Genomic DNA, 10443 nt, shown 5'->3' with positions numbered 1-10443 from the left:
CGGTTGGAACCAAATGAACCCCCGACGGCCGGCGCTATTCAGCTATAAGGCCTATAAACGATATGGCCATACAAATATGGTTATGTGGTGGTCTGTGACATGTCTGCGTGCGTGCGTGAAAGACAGACAGAATACGACGCAATGACATGTCAAATTGTCAATTGTAGATCAGCTGCTTGTTATTAAAGTAGGCTAATATGAAGGCAGCGTCTCCGCAAACGTGGACACCCGTGGCCCCCCTTGATCTCCAAGGGTCCACGGGGACCCGTACCGCCCGGGGGTATTATCATTAACCCCCGTGCGCTCTGATCCACAAGGCGCACGGGGCTGCGCAGAACCGCGCTCTGAGCTTGTAGATCAGATGCCGGCCGACAGACAGACAGACAGACAGACAGACAGACAGACAGACAGTCAATGCGCTATACGAGCGCGGTGAGCTTTGAATATAGCCGTGTATATAAATTAAATTCATATGTCCTTGTATGTTATCTATTGTGTTGGCCAGCCCCCCAACCCTATACGCAGCAAGTGCAAAGGGGGGACCCCCCCCCCCTCCAAGGGTCCACATGGGGTGGGGGGGGGGGGGAGGCACACGGATAGGAGCACAAGCGCTCAGACGCTCACACACACACACACACACACACACACACACACACACACAGACACACACACACACACACACACACACACACACACACACACACACACACACACACAGACGGACCCCCGTGGACTACCGTGATCCCCAGGGGTCCACAGACGCGGGGGAGCTGGTAGATCTTCTATTTTCGGTTGGGCAAAAGAGGTGACAGCTCTGGAACGCAGGGTCGCCTGAGGACGGCGAAGGGCTCCACGGAACCGGACCGGCAAGGTGCACGCGGTGATGCCAGGCCCGGGCGCGTGGGCCATTCCCCGGGCACGATGCGCGCGGAAAAAGGCCTGCTGGAACCCCAGAGAACCACTCAGGCTCGCCTGGAGACCGGACCGGCGAGGCGCACGTCGCAAACGGGTAGATATAGTCGCGACGAGTCACGTTCTGCCGCGACGAGTCCAGCTCACGCCACAACGGGTAGATATAGCCGCGACGAGTCCCGTTCTGTCGCGAAGGAAAATAATAGTCAACCTATTACGTCGCAAACGGGTAGATATAGCCGCGACGAGTCCGTTCTGCCGGGACGAATTGATATTTACGCCAGGACGTACTCGAATATACGTCGCGACGGAAAAATATACGTCGCAACGTACGTCGTCCGTCGTGAATGGATTTCGCTGTCTCTCATTTGCACACCAAGCTGTCAGACCTTCCACCTCTCTCCGATAGGCAGACTCATCATTGTTCCTTATGAGGCCCAAAACTGTGGTGTCGTCTGCAAATGTTATGATGTGATTGGAGGGGAAGGAGGGAGAACAATCATGTGTGAGCAGGGTGTATAATAGTGGGCTGAGCACGTATGGAAAAACCTCAGTCAGCTGATCCGCACACTCTCTCATGATGCGGCCCACCACTCCATCAGGTCCCGCTGCCTTCCGTGGGTCGGTGTTCCGGAGGCAGCACCTGACTTCATGGTGGCTCAGGACGGGGGCTGTACCACTGGGGGGGAGGGGCTGCACTGCCTGGTCACTGTTTGCTCTGTCGAACCGTGCATAGAACTGATTCAGCTCCTCAGTCAGAGCAGCAGAGCTGTTTGTGGGTGATGTTGGCCCCTTGTAGTCACTGGTCAGTGATTTGGTGGAGGGTGTGTAGAGTCCAGGATCACATTAGATCATTGACACAGGGGTGAAAAATGGGTTACAAAATCGTGGGATAAAAATTAAAAAAAAAAGAATGCTGCGTTCACATTGGCAGATGCAAAAGATACAAAGATTATTTAATAAAGATGCAAAGCTATACGGTGCATTTGTATCTTTGTAGCTGAAGTTCAACTTGATCAGAAATCGGGGGCCGATCACATATATTGCTTGACCCTGTCTTATCGCTGCTTGCAGCTATATTTTCTTCTTCTTCTTCTCCTTTAGCCAAAAATAGCAGTTCTGGCTGAACCGGTCATTTTTTTTGTTGGCCTATGGTCCCTTTTTGTAGTTTTTGAGTGGTGCAACCACTCCTACAACCAGCAATGTCCGTGTACCTGTGTAGCTGTATCATGTATCAGTGGTCATGAGCACGAGTATGTGACTTATTAATACCAATAGGGGGCGCCAGAAACAGAGAGAGGGGTATTGCTGTGCCTGCTGCCTTCTAATGAGAGAGAGAGAGAGAGAGAGAGAGAGAGAGAGAGAGAGAGAGAGAGAGACACAGGTGTGTGTGTGTGTGGGGGGGGGGGGGGGGAGATTTGCAACACTCAGGCCACACAGGTGTGATTTTAAGAAATGCAAATCTGGCTTAACCGTGCAGTCGGTTTTCGTGAAACTTGGCAATGGTAGACGGGTATGTGAAACGGTGAGAACGCAAAGCCCACGGCCATTGGCCAAAGGGTGGCGCTATAGCACTCAATCGAAAATGCAAACTTTGAACAGGTATAGCTCTGTTTGACCGTCAACAATAAAACTTGGATAGACATATGCGTCTCCTCATGTCGAACAACTTTCGTGTTCTGCCTTTTGACCTCTGACCCTGGCTAGCAGTAGATGGCAAACCGGAAGTCATTTTAGTGGACGAGAGCAGGACGGTAAACGGAACAGGACGGATGTTAAAATATTAAATCTTTTTACCGTTCCGTCCAGCAGATTTTGCTGTTTGCCATCTACCGCTTGCCTTCCATGTGAATGGTGAATGCATTAGATCAGTGAAGATCCCATTATTTTTTAATTATACATACACAGCGCTCCAGGTCAAACCATGCACTTGTTTTTCACGAAATGTGGCAATATGGCTATGTCACCCTGCTTAGAGACAAAGACCACAACCATTGGCCAAAGGGTGGCGCTATAGCACTCAATTGAAAAACAGGCATGGATCATGAACTGCCAGCTCATGAACCGCCAGTAATAATTACTAGGTAATTACTGTCTATTACATAGGTACTAATTTAGAGTCCCTGATGTTGGATTCCAGTCATCAGTGGTGGAAAGTAGCCTACGCATATTAAAAATTAAATTTATTTTTCCTATTAATATCAATGAATCATGGATTTAAATTGCCAAATGTTCAAAAAGCTGATCTACAAGCTCAAAGCATGTCACACCGCAACACAAGGTTGTAGATATTTTAAGATTAAAATGCAGTTTAAAAAAGTATCTATCTATCCATCCATCCATCCATCCATCCATCCATCCATCCATCCATCCATCCATCCATCCATCCATCCATCTATCTATCTATCTGTGACAGTTACACACCTCCACCACCAGATGGCGAAAGGCATTAAGGCAACAGTGCCTGGATTATTTTGTTGCGCATGCGTGGAAAACCTTTAACCCTGAAGTGCTTGTTTGCATCACGTGATGCCATCACGTCACATGACTGCGTCTAGTTTTCCATTACGGTTACGCGATGGCCGCTGTTGAAGAAGTCAGACATGTTGTCGTGTCTCTCGGGAATTGTTGATGTTTGTGCCTTTATTACACATTCTATATTACAGTAGGAACAGAAAGCTTGGTGGAAGTGTCTCCTAAAGGAGGCGAAAAGCGTCAAATGGAGTCTGTACGGCTGAAGATAAATGAACAGCTAGCGGCGGTGGGAGAAACAATGAGGGCTTGAGAAGCTCCCTACTCAATGATGACCCACATGACGTCCCTCTGTTTTCCTATTCTTATTGATTGAGATTGATAGTGAGCTCGCTTCTCGAGCCCACAATTAGCCGTTATTAACACACTTATGATGCCTAGGACGTCCACACACATCCTATCAAATAAAACCGTGGGGTGCCTGGGACGTGTGGATACATCTTAAGGTCTTTTTTTATTGATATAAAAATGGGATAGCTACATGTGCTACTTTTGAATATCCTATATCCAACGCAAACATCTACCACACGGATGCTTTCCCGGTTTGCAGAGTTGCAGCAGTACTGCAGCTTTCTGGGAGCTTATTGTTGCAGATATGTGGTGCATATAAAAACCGAACACTGTCTCTCAAACATTTTCACTTTGATTCTAGATACAGAAAGCAGAACCTTCCCTACAGATATTCAGAGAAGAAGTCAGACAGTAGTCTTTTCAAATTGATTCTAGTGCCATAGGCCAGTGATTAGTCTGGGTGCCTGCCATGCAATGGCAGAAACACAGGTTGAAATCCGCAACACATACTTAATAATAATCGTCCTCAAGACACGAAACTTTGACGTCTATGGCCGGCCGCAAGGTTTACCAAAGCCCCACAATATATACATCGAAACGTGCGGCTCGGCCGGGAATGGTGTGCTTGTGCTTTTCTTTCCGTTTCGGGTTACCGTGCCGACGTAATTCGCAATAAACGACGAGAAAAATGCCCCATGCAAAGTCAATGGGGAAACGCGGGTAAAAACAGAAAACGACACGTTACTTTGGAGCCACATTGCTCTGGCATACTGTTACGTAGAAACACGATTTAAACCTCAAACAGCACACGAGGCCATCGACTTTGTTGTGGTTCAGACGGAATTCGAATACGTTGCACGGTTTGCCTGCTATCGCAGTTCAAAGTGTGTGTGGTCTGAGCAAAAATCTCGACTAACAGTGTCGCACGGCCAGAGAGAGAGCGGGTCAGAGGGAGAAGCCAATGTGAAGACTGTAGCGAAATTCTCTGAACAAATCGTCCTCACGGCCAAAATATTAACTTTACACGCATGGGTTTCGGTAATTTTGTAGCCACACTCGTCCTCTTTCATCCAATGTCACAACCACAGCCCATATTCATACGGTACGTGAACTACAGCCCTGAAAGCGACAGGTGTACTATCATAATATGTCATGAAACTACATGTTAACTGCCTGAATGAGTCAGCAATTTTTTCATCACAAACACAATTTCTTAACTCGCTCTTATAACCACATTTTTTATCGTACCAATACCACGATCGCACACGGCGTACCTTAATGTCTCGGGTCACTCACGGCGAAAACAAAAAATCGCATTCGACTTTTACTTTTTGCGACATACGTTCTCTCACTGAGTCAGTGTGCATTAAACTTTCAATAGTGGTTGCATTCGCATAGACTCAGCTCAGCTGAAAATGATACTTTGTTAATGATTCAAGGTCAAGTTGACCACCTCTCACACACGCGCACACACAAACGCACACGCACGCACATGCACAAATGTGCACGCACACACACTCATTGAAAGTCAATGAAAAAAATCGGGGAAACACGTAACTCTGTCATTTCTCAACCGTTTCAGAAGCGGGGCGGCTCGCCGGAACCGGGCCGCCCCCCTGAACGAAACCAAATGGACCCTTACAGCTCAGACATCTTAGCATTAGCATGTTAGCATGTTAGAATCTTAGCATTAGCATGTTAGCATTAGCATGTTAGCATGATAGCATACATAACATGCACAACATACACAAGTGTATGATCAAAACAAGCAAACATGCACAACATACACAACAGAAGGACATACATACACACGCAAGCCCGCCGTTGGAGCAGTTAGGCACCGCTCAAAACAGAAATAAAGAATGAAAGTTTTCAACCCTTTTCATATCAAGGCACATCATTATTATTCTGTGTTTGAGCCACGGACCACCATGGGATGAGATTCAGCCTTTCAGAAACCACCAAAGACTCCGGCACTAGTCAGTTTGTCGCCGCCCGGACGCATGGGTATTTTAGGAAAACCTTCACTTTCAATTCCCCCAAAAAATCAGGAAGCAAAATCACCGTATAGCTAATGTGAGCATCGTAACTTTAAAAGTCATCAGAACCGCGAGGATATTGTAACCGTGAGGTAGCGACGATTCAGTAATGAGCCGCTAACATCGACGTTCTGATCAATCTTGTCACACTGTTTACAACAGAAAAGGTTTTTCTCCAGTGTGGATACGCTGGTGGCTCTTGAGATGGCCTAACTGATTGAAGCTCTTGTCACAGTGCTTAGAGACAAAAGGCCTCTCCCCTGTGTGGATACGCTGGTGTGTCTTAAGGCTATGTAACACAGTGAAACTCTTTCCACACTGTTTACAACAGAAGGGTTTTTCTCCAGTGTGGATACGCTGGTGTACCTTCAGGTTACCTAACTTACTAAAACTCTTGTCACAATGTTTACAACAGAAGGGTTTTTCTCCAGTGTGGATACGCTGGTGTCTCTTCAGGTGACCCATCTGACTGAAACTCTTGTCACACTGTTTACAACAGAAGGGTTTTTCTCCAGTGTGGACACGCTGGTGTGTCTTCAGATCACTTGACTGACAGAAACTCTTGTAACACTGTTTACAACAGAAGGGTTTTTCTCCAGTGTGGACACGCTGGTGTTTCTTCAGATCACTTGACTGACAGAAACTCTTGTCACACTGTTTACAACAGAAGGGTTTTTCTCCAGTGTGGATACGCTGGTGTGTCTTCAGGGAACCCATCTCACTAAAACTCTTGTCACACTGTTTACAACAGAAGGGTTTTTCTCCAGTGTGGATACGCTGGTGGCTCTTGAGATGGCCTAACTGATTGAAGCTCTTGTCACAGTGCTTACAGACGAAAGGCCTCTCCCCTGTGTGGATACGCTGGTGTGTCTTGAGGCTATGTAACACAGAGAAACTCTTTCCACACCGTTTACAACAGAAGGGTTTTTCTCCAGTGTGGACACGCTGGTGTGTCTTAAGGGAACCCATCTCACTAAAACTCTTGTCACACTGTTTACAACAGAAGGGTTTTTCTCCAGTGTGGACACGCTGGTGTGTCTTGAGGCTATCTAACACAGAGAAACTCTTTCCACACTTTTTTACAACAGAAGGGTTTTTCTCCAGTGTGGATACGCTGGTGTGACCTATTTGACTGAAACTCTTCTCACACTGTTTACAGACGTGAGTGTTCATTCCTGTATAGGTCATATGACGTGTCTTCACTTCTCCTGGTGGAGTCAAAGTCTCGGTAAACAGTTGATGACTGTACAATCTAGGTTCATCTACGTCTCCTTGTTCCTGGCTGGTTATTACAGTGCTGGTGATTTGCTGACAGGATTCTGAGGGGATCGGTCCCTTTCTGGGCATTTGGCAGTAGAGGTCGTCGTGGCTCGATCTGTATGTACAACCAGAACGGTGGACCTTAGCCTGGGAAGATTGAGACTCCTTCCTGGAGTGGTGGTTCATCATCTATACATGGACTGTGATGGCGTTGTAGGTTCTGTCGGGGAATGGACAAGTTGTCCTCACTCTTCTGTCTCCTTATGGACAATTTATTTATCCTCTCTTTGACTCCCTTTGTTTTCCACCTCCTTCTTTCACAACACTGCGTAGAGACAACTAAAACTCCTGGTCTACGTGGAATGAAGTGGAATTGAAAAATATTTTCTTGAATAATTATAATACTGAGCAGAGTTCTGATCTGACCTCACTCACAACACAACCGGTTGCCGTGCATATGCCTGACTACACCGATGTGCGCATGCAGGCCGCCGCCCCTCCATATTTGGGCAATATTTGGGCAATAATTACGTCATCAATATGATATCTTTATTTATATTTTGCGTATAGCTTTTTTTCTTTTTGGGCTTGACCACATCTTATAACTGCTTGCAGCTATATTTTTGATTGTTTCCACAAAAGGAAAGAAAAGGAAGGGGGGGGGGGGCAGGTGGATAGAAAAATCATACTTGTGTGAACTGAGAGGTGCAGGCTGCTCAAAAACACCTCTGGCTGGCTGCCAGCGGTATTGCCTCTAGCGACTGGTAAGCTACTACTCGGTAGATATTAGCGAGACCATTCTGAACTAGAAACAAAATTTCAAGAAATTTTACTGGGTGCCTGAAGCTCGCCAAGTCTGTGCAGCATTTGAGCCACGGACCACCATTTGATGACATTTAGCCTCTCAGAAGGGTCCATTTGGTTACATGTGAGCCAGGAGGTCTCCCCATTGACTTCCAATGGGGTATTTTGTCTTAGTTCATTGCGCATTACGTTGCCACCAACATTCTAATGCTAACATGCTAATACTAACATGCTAACATGCTAGCATGCTAACATTTTAATGCTAACATGCTAATGCTAACATGATATCATGCTAAAATGCTAACATGCTAATGCTAACATGCTAACATGCTAATGCTATCATGCTAACATGCTAATGCTAACATGCTAATGCTATCATGCAAACATGTTAATGCTAACATGCTAATGCTATCATGCTAACATGCTAATGCTATCATGCTAACATTCTAATGCTAACATGCTAACATGCTAATGCTATCATGCTAACATGCTAATGCTAACATTCTAATGCTAACATGCTAATGCTAACATGCTAACATGCTAATGCTAACATGTTAACATACTAACATGTTAATGCTATCATGCTAACATGCTAATGTTAACATTCTAACATGCTAATGCTAACATGCTAATGCTATCATGCTAACATGCTAACATGCTAATGCTATCATGCAAACATGTTAATGCTAACATGCTAATGCTATCATGCTAACATGCTAATGCTATCATGCTAACATTCTAATGCTAACATGCTAACATGCTAATGCTATCATGCTAACATGCTAATGCTAACATTCTAATGCTAACATGCTAATGCTAACATGCTAACATGCTAATGCTAACATGTTAACATACTAACATGTTAATGCTATCATGCTAACATGCTAATGTTAACATGCTAACATGCTAATGCTAACATGCTAATGCTATCATGCTAACATGCTAATGCTAACATGCTAATGCTATCATGAAAACATGTTAATGCTAACATGCTAATGCTATCATGCTAACATGCCAATGCTATGCTAACATTCTAATGCTAACATGCTAACCTGCTAATGCTATCATGCTAATGCTATCATGCTAACATGCTAATGCTAACATGCTAATGCTAACATGCTAACATGCTAACATGCTAATGCTAACATGCTAACATGCTAATGCTAACATGCTAATGCTATCATGCTAACATGCTAACATGCTAATGCTATCATGCTAACATGCTAATGCTAACATGCTAATGCTAACATGCTAACATGCTAATGCTAACATGCTAATGATATCATGCTAACATGCTAATGCTAACATGCTAATGCTATCATGCTAACATGCTAAAGCTAACATGCTAACATGCTAATGCTAACATGCTAATGCTAACATGCTAACATGCTAATGCTAAGATGTCTGAGCTGTAAGGGTCCATTTGGTTTCGTTCAGGGGGGTGGCCCGGTTCCGGCGAGCCTCCCTGCTTCTGAAACGGTCGAGAAATGACAGAGTTACGTGTTTCCCCGGTTTTCTCCATTGACTTTCAATGTGTGTGTGTGCGTGCACATGTGTGCATGTGCGTGCATGTGCGTTCGTGTGTGCGCGTGTTTGAGAGGTGGTCAACTTGACCTTGAATCATTAACAAAGTATCAATTTCACCTGGGCTAGGGCTAGTCTATGCGAATGCAAACACTATTGAAAGTTAAAACCACACTGATTCAGTGAGAGAACGTATGTCAGAACAAATTGCTCTATCGCAAAAAGTAAACGTCAAATGCGATTTTTGTTTTCGCCGTGAGTGACCCGAGACATTGAGGTACGCCGTGTGCGATCGTGGTATTGGTACGATAAAAAACGTGGTTATGAGAGCGAGTTAAGAAATTGTGTTTGTGATGAAAAAATGCTGACTCATTCCGGCATTTAACATGGAGTTGTATGACACATTATGATGGTAAACCTGTCGCTTTCAGGGCTGTAGTTCACGTACCGTATGAATCTGGGCTGTGGTTGTGACATCGAGATTTTTGCTCAGACCACACACACTTTGAACTGCGATAGCAGGCAAACCGTGCAACGTATTCGAATTCCGTCTGAACCACAACAAAGTCGATGGCCTCGTGTGCTGTTTGAGGTTTAAATCGTGTTTCTACGTACCAGTATGCCAGAGCAATGTGGCTCCAAAGTAACGTGTCGTTTTCAGTTTTTACCCGCGTTTCCCCATTGACTTTGCATGGGGCATTTTTCGCGTCGTTTATTGCGAATGACGTCGGCACGGTAACCCGAAACGGAAAGAAAAGCACAAGCACACCATTCCCGGCCGAGCCGCACGTTTCGATGTATATATTGTGGGGCTTTGGTAAACCGTGCGGCCGGCCATAGACGTCAAAGTTTCGTGTCTTGATTATTATTGCGATTAAGTATGTGTTGCGGATTTCAACCTGTGTTTCTGCCATTGCATGGCAGGCACCCAGAATAAATTAAAAAAAAACTCATCACATCAATCACGTCAATGGCGGGAATCGACATTAGGAAAAAAATCACGTCATTGACAGTCAAAGGGTTTTAAAGTCCATAGGCTTTGTTTGCAAAAACATGTCATCATAACTACCCTTAACAAAGG

This window comes from Protomyctophum parallelum, assembly GCF_964188405.1.
Source record: "Protomyctophum parallelum genome assembly, chromosome: 1".
NCBI classification, from domain to species: domain Eukaryota; kingdom Metazoa; phylum Chordata; class Actinopteri; order Myctophiformes; family Myctophidae; genus Protomyctophum; species Protomyctophum parallelum.
The sequence above is the reverse complement of the archived record's forward strand: the minus strand, read 5'-3'. Positions refer to the sequence as shown.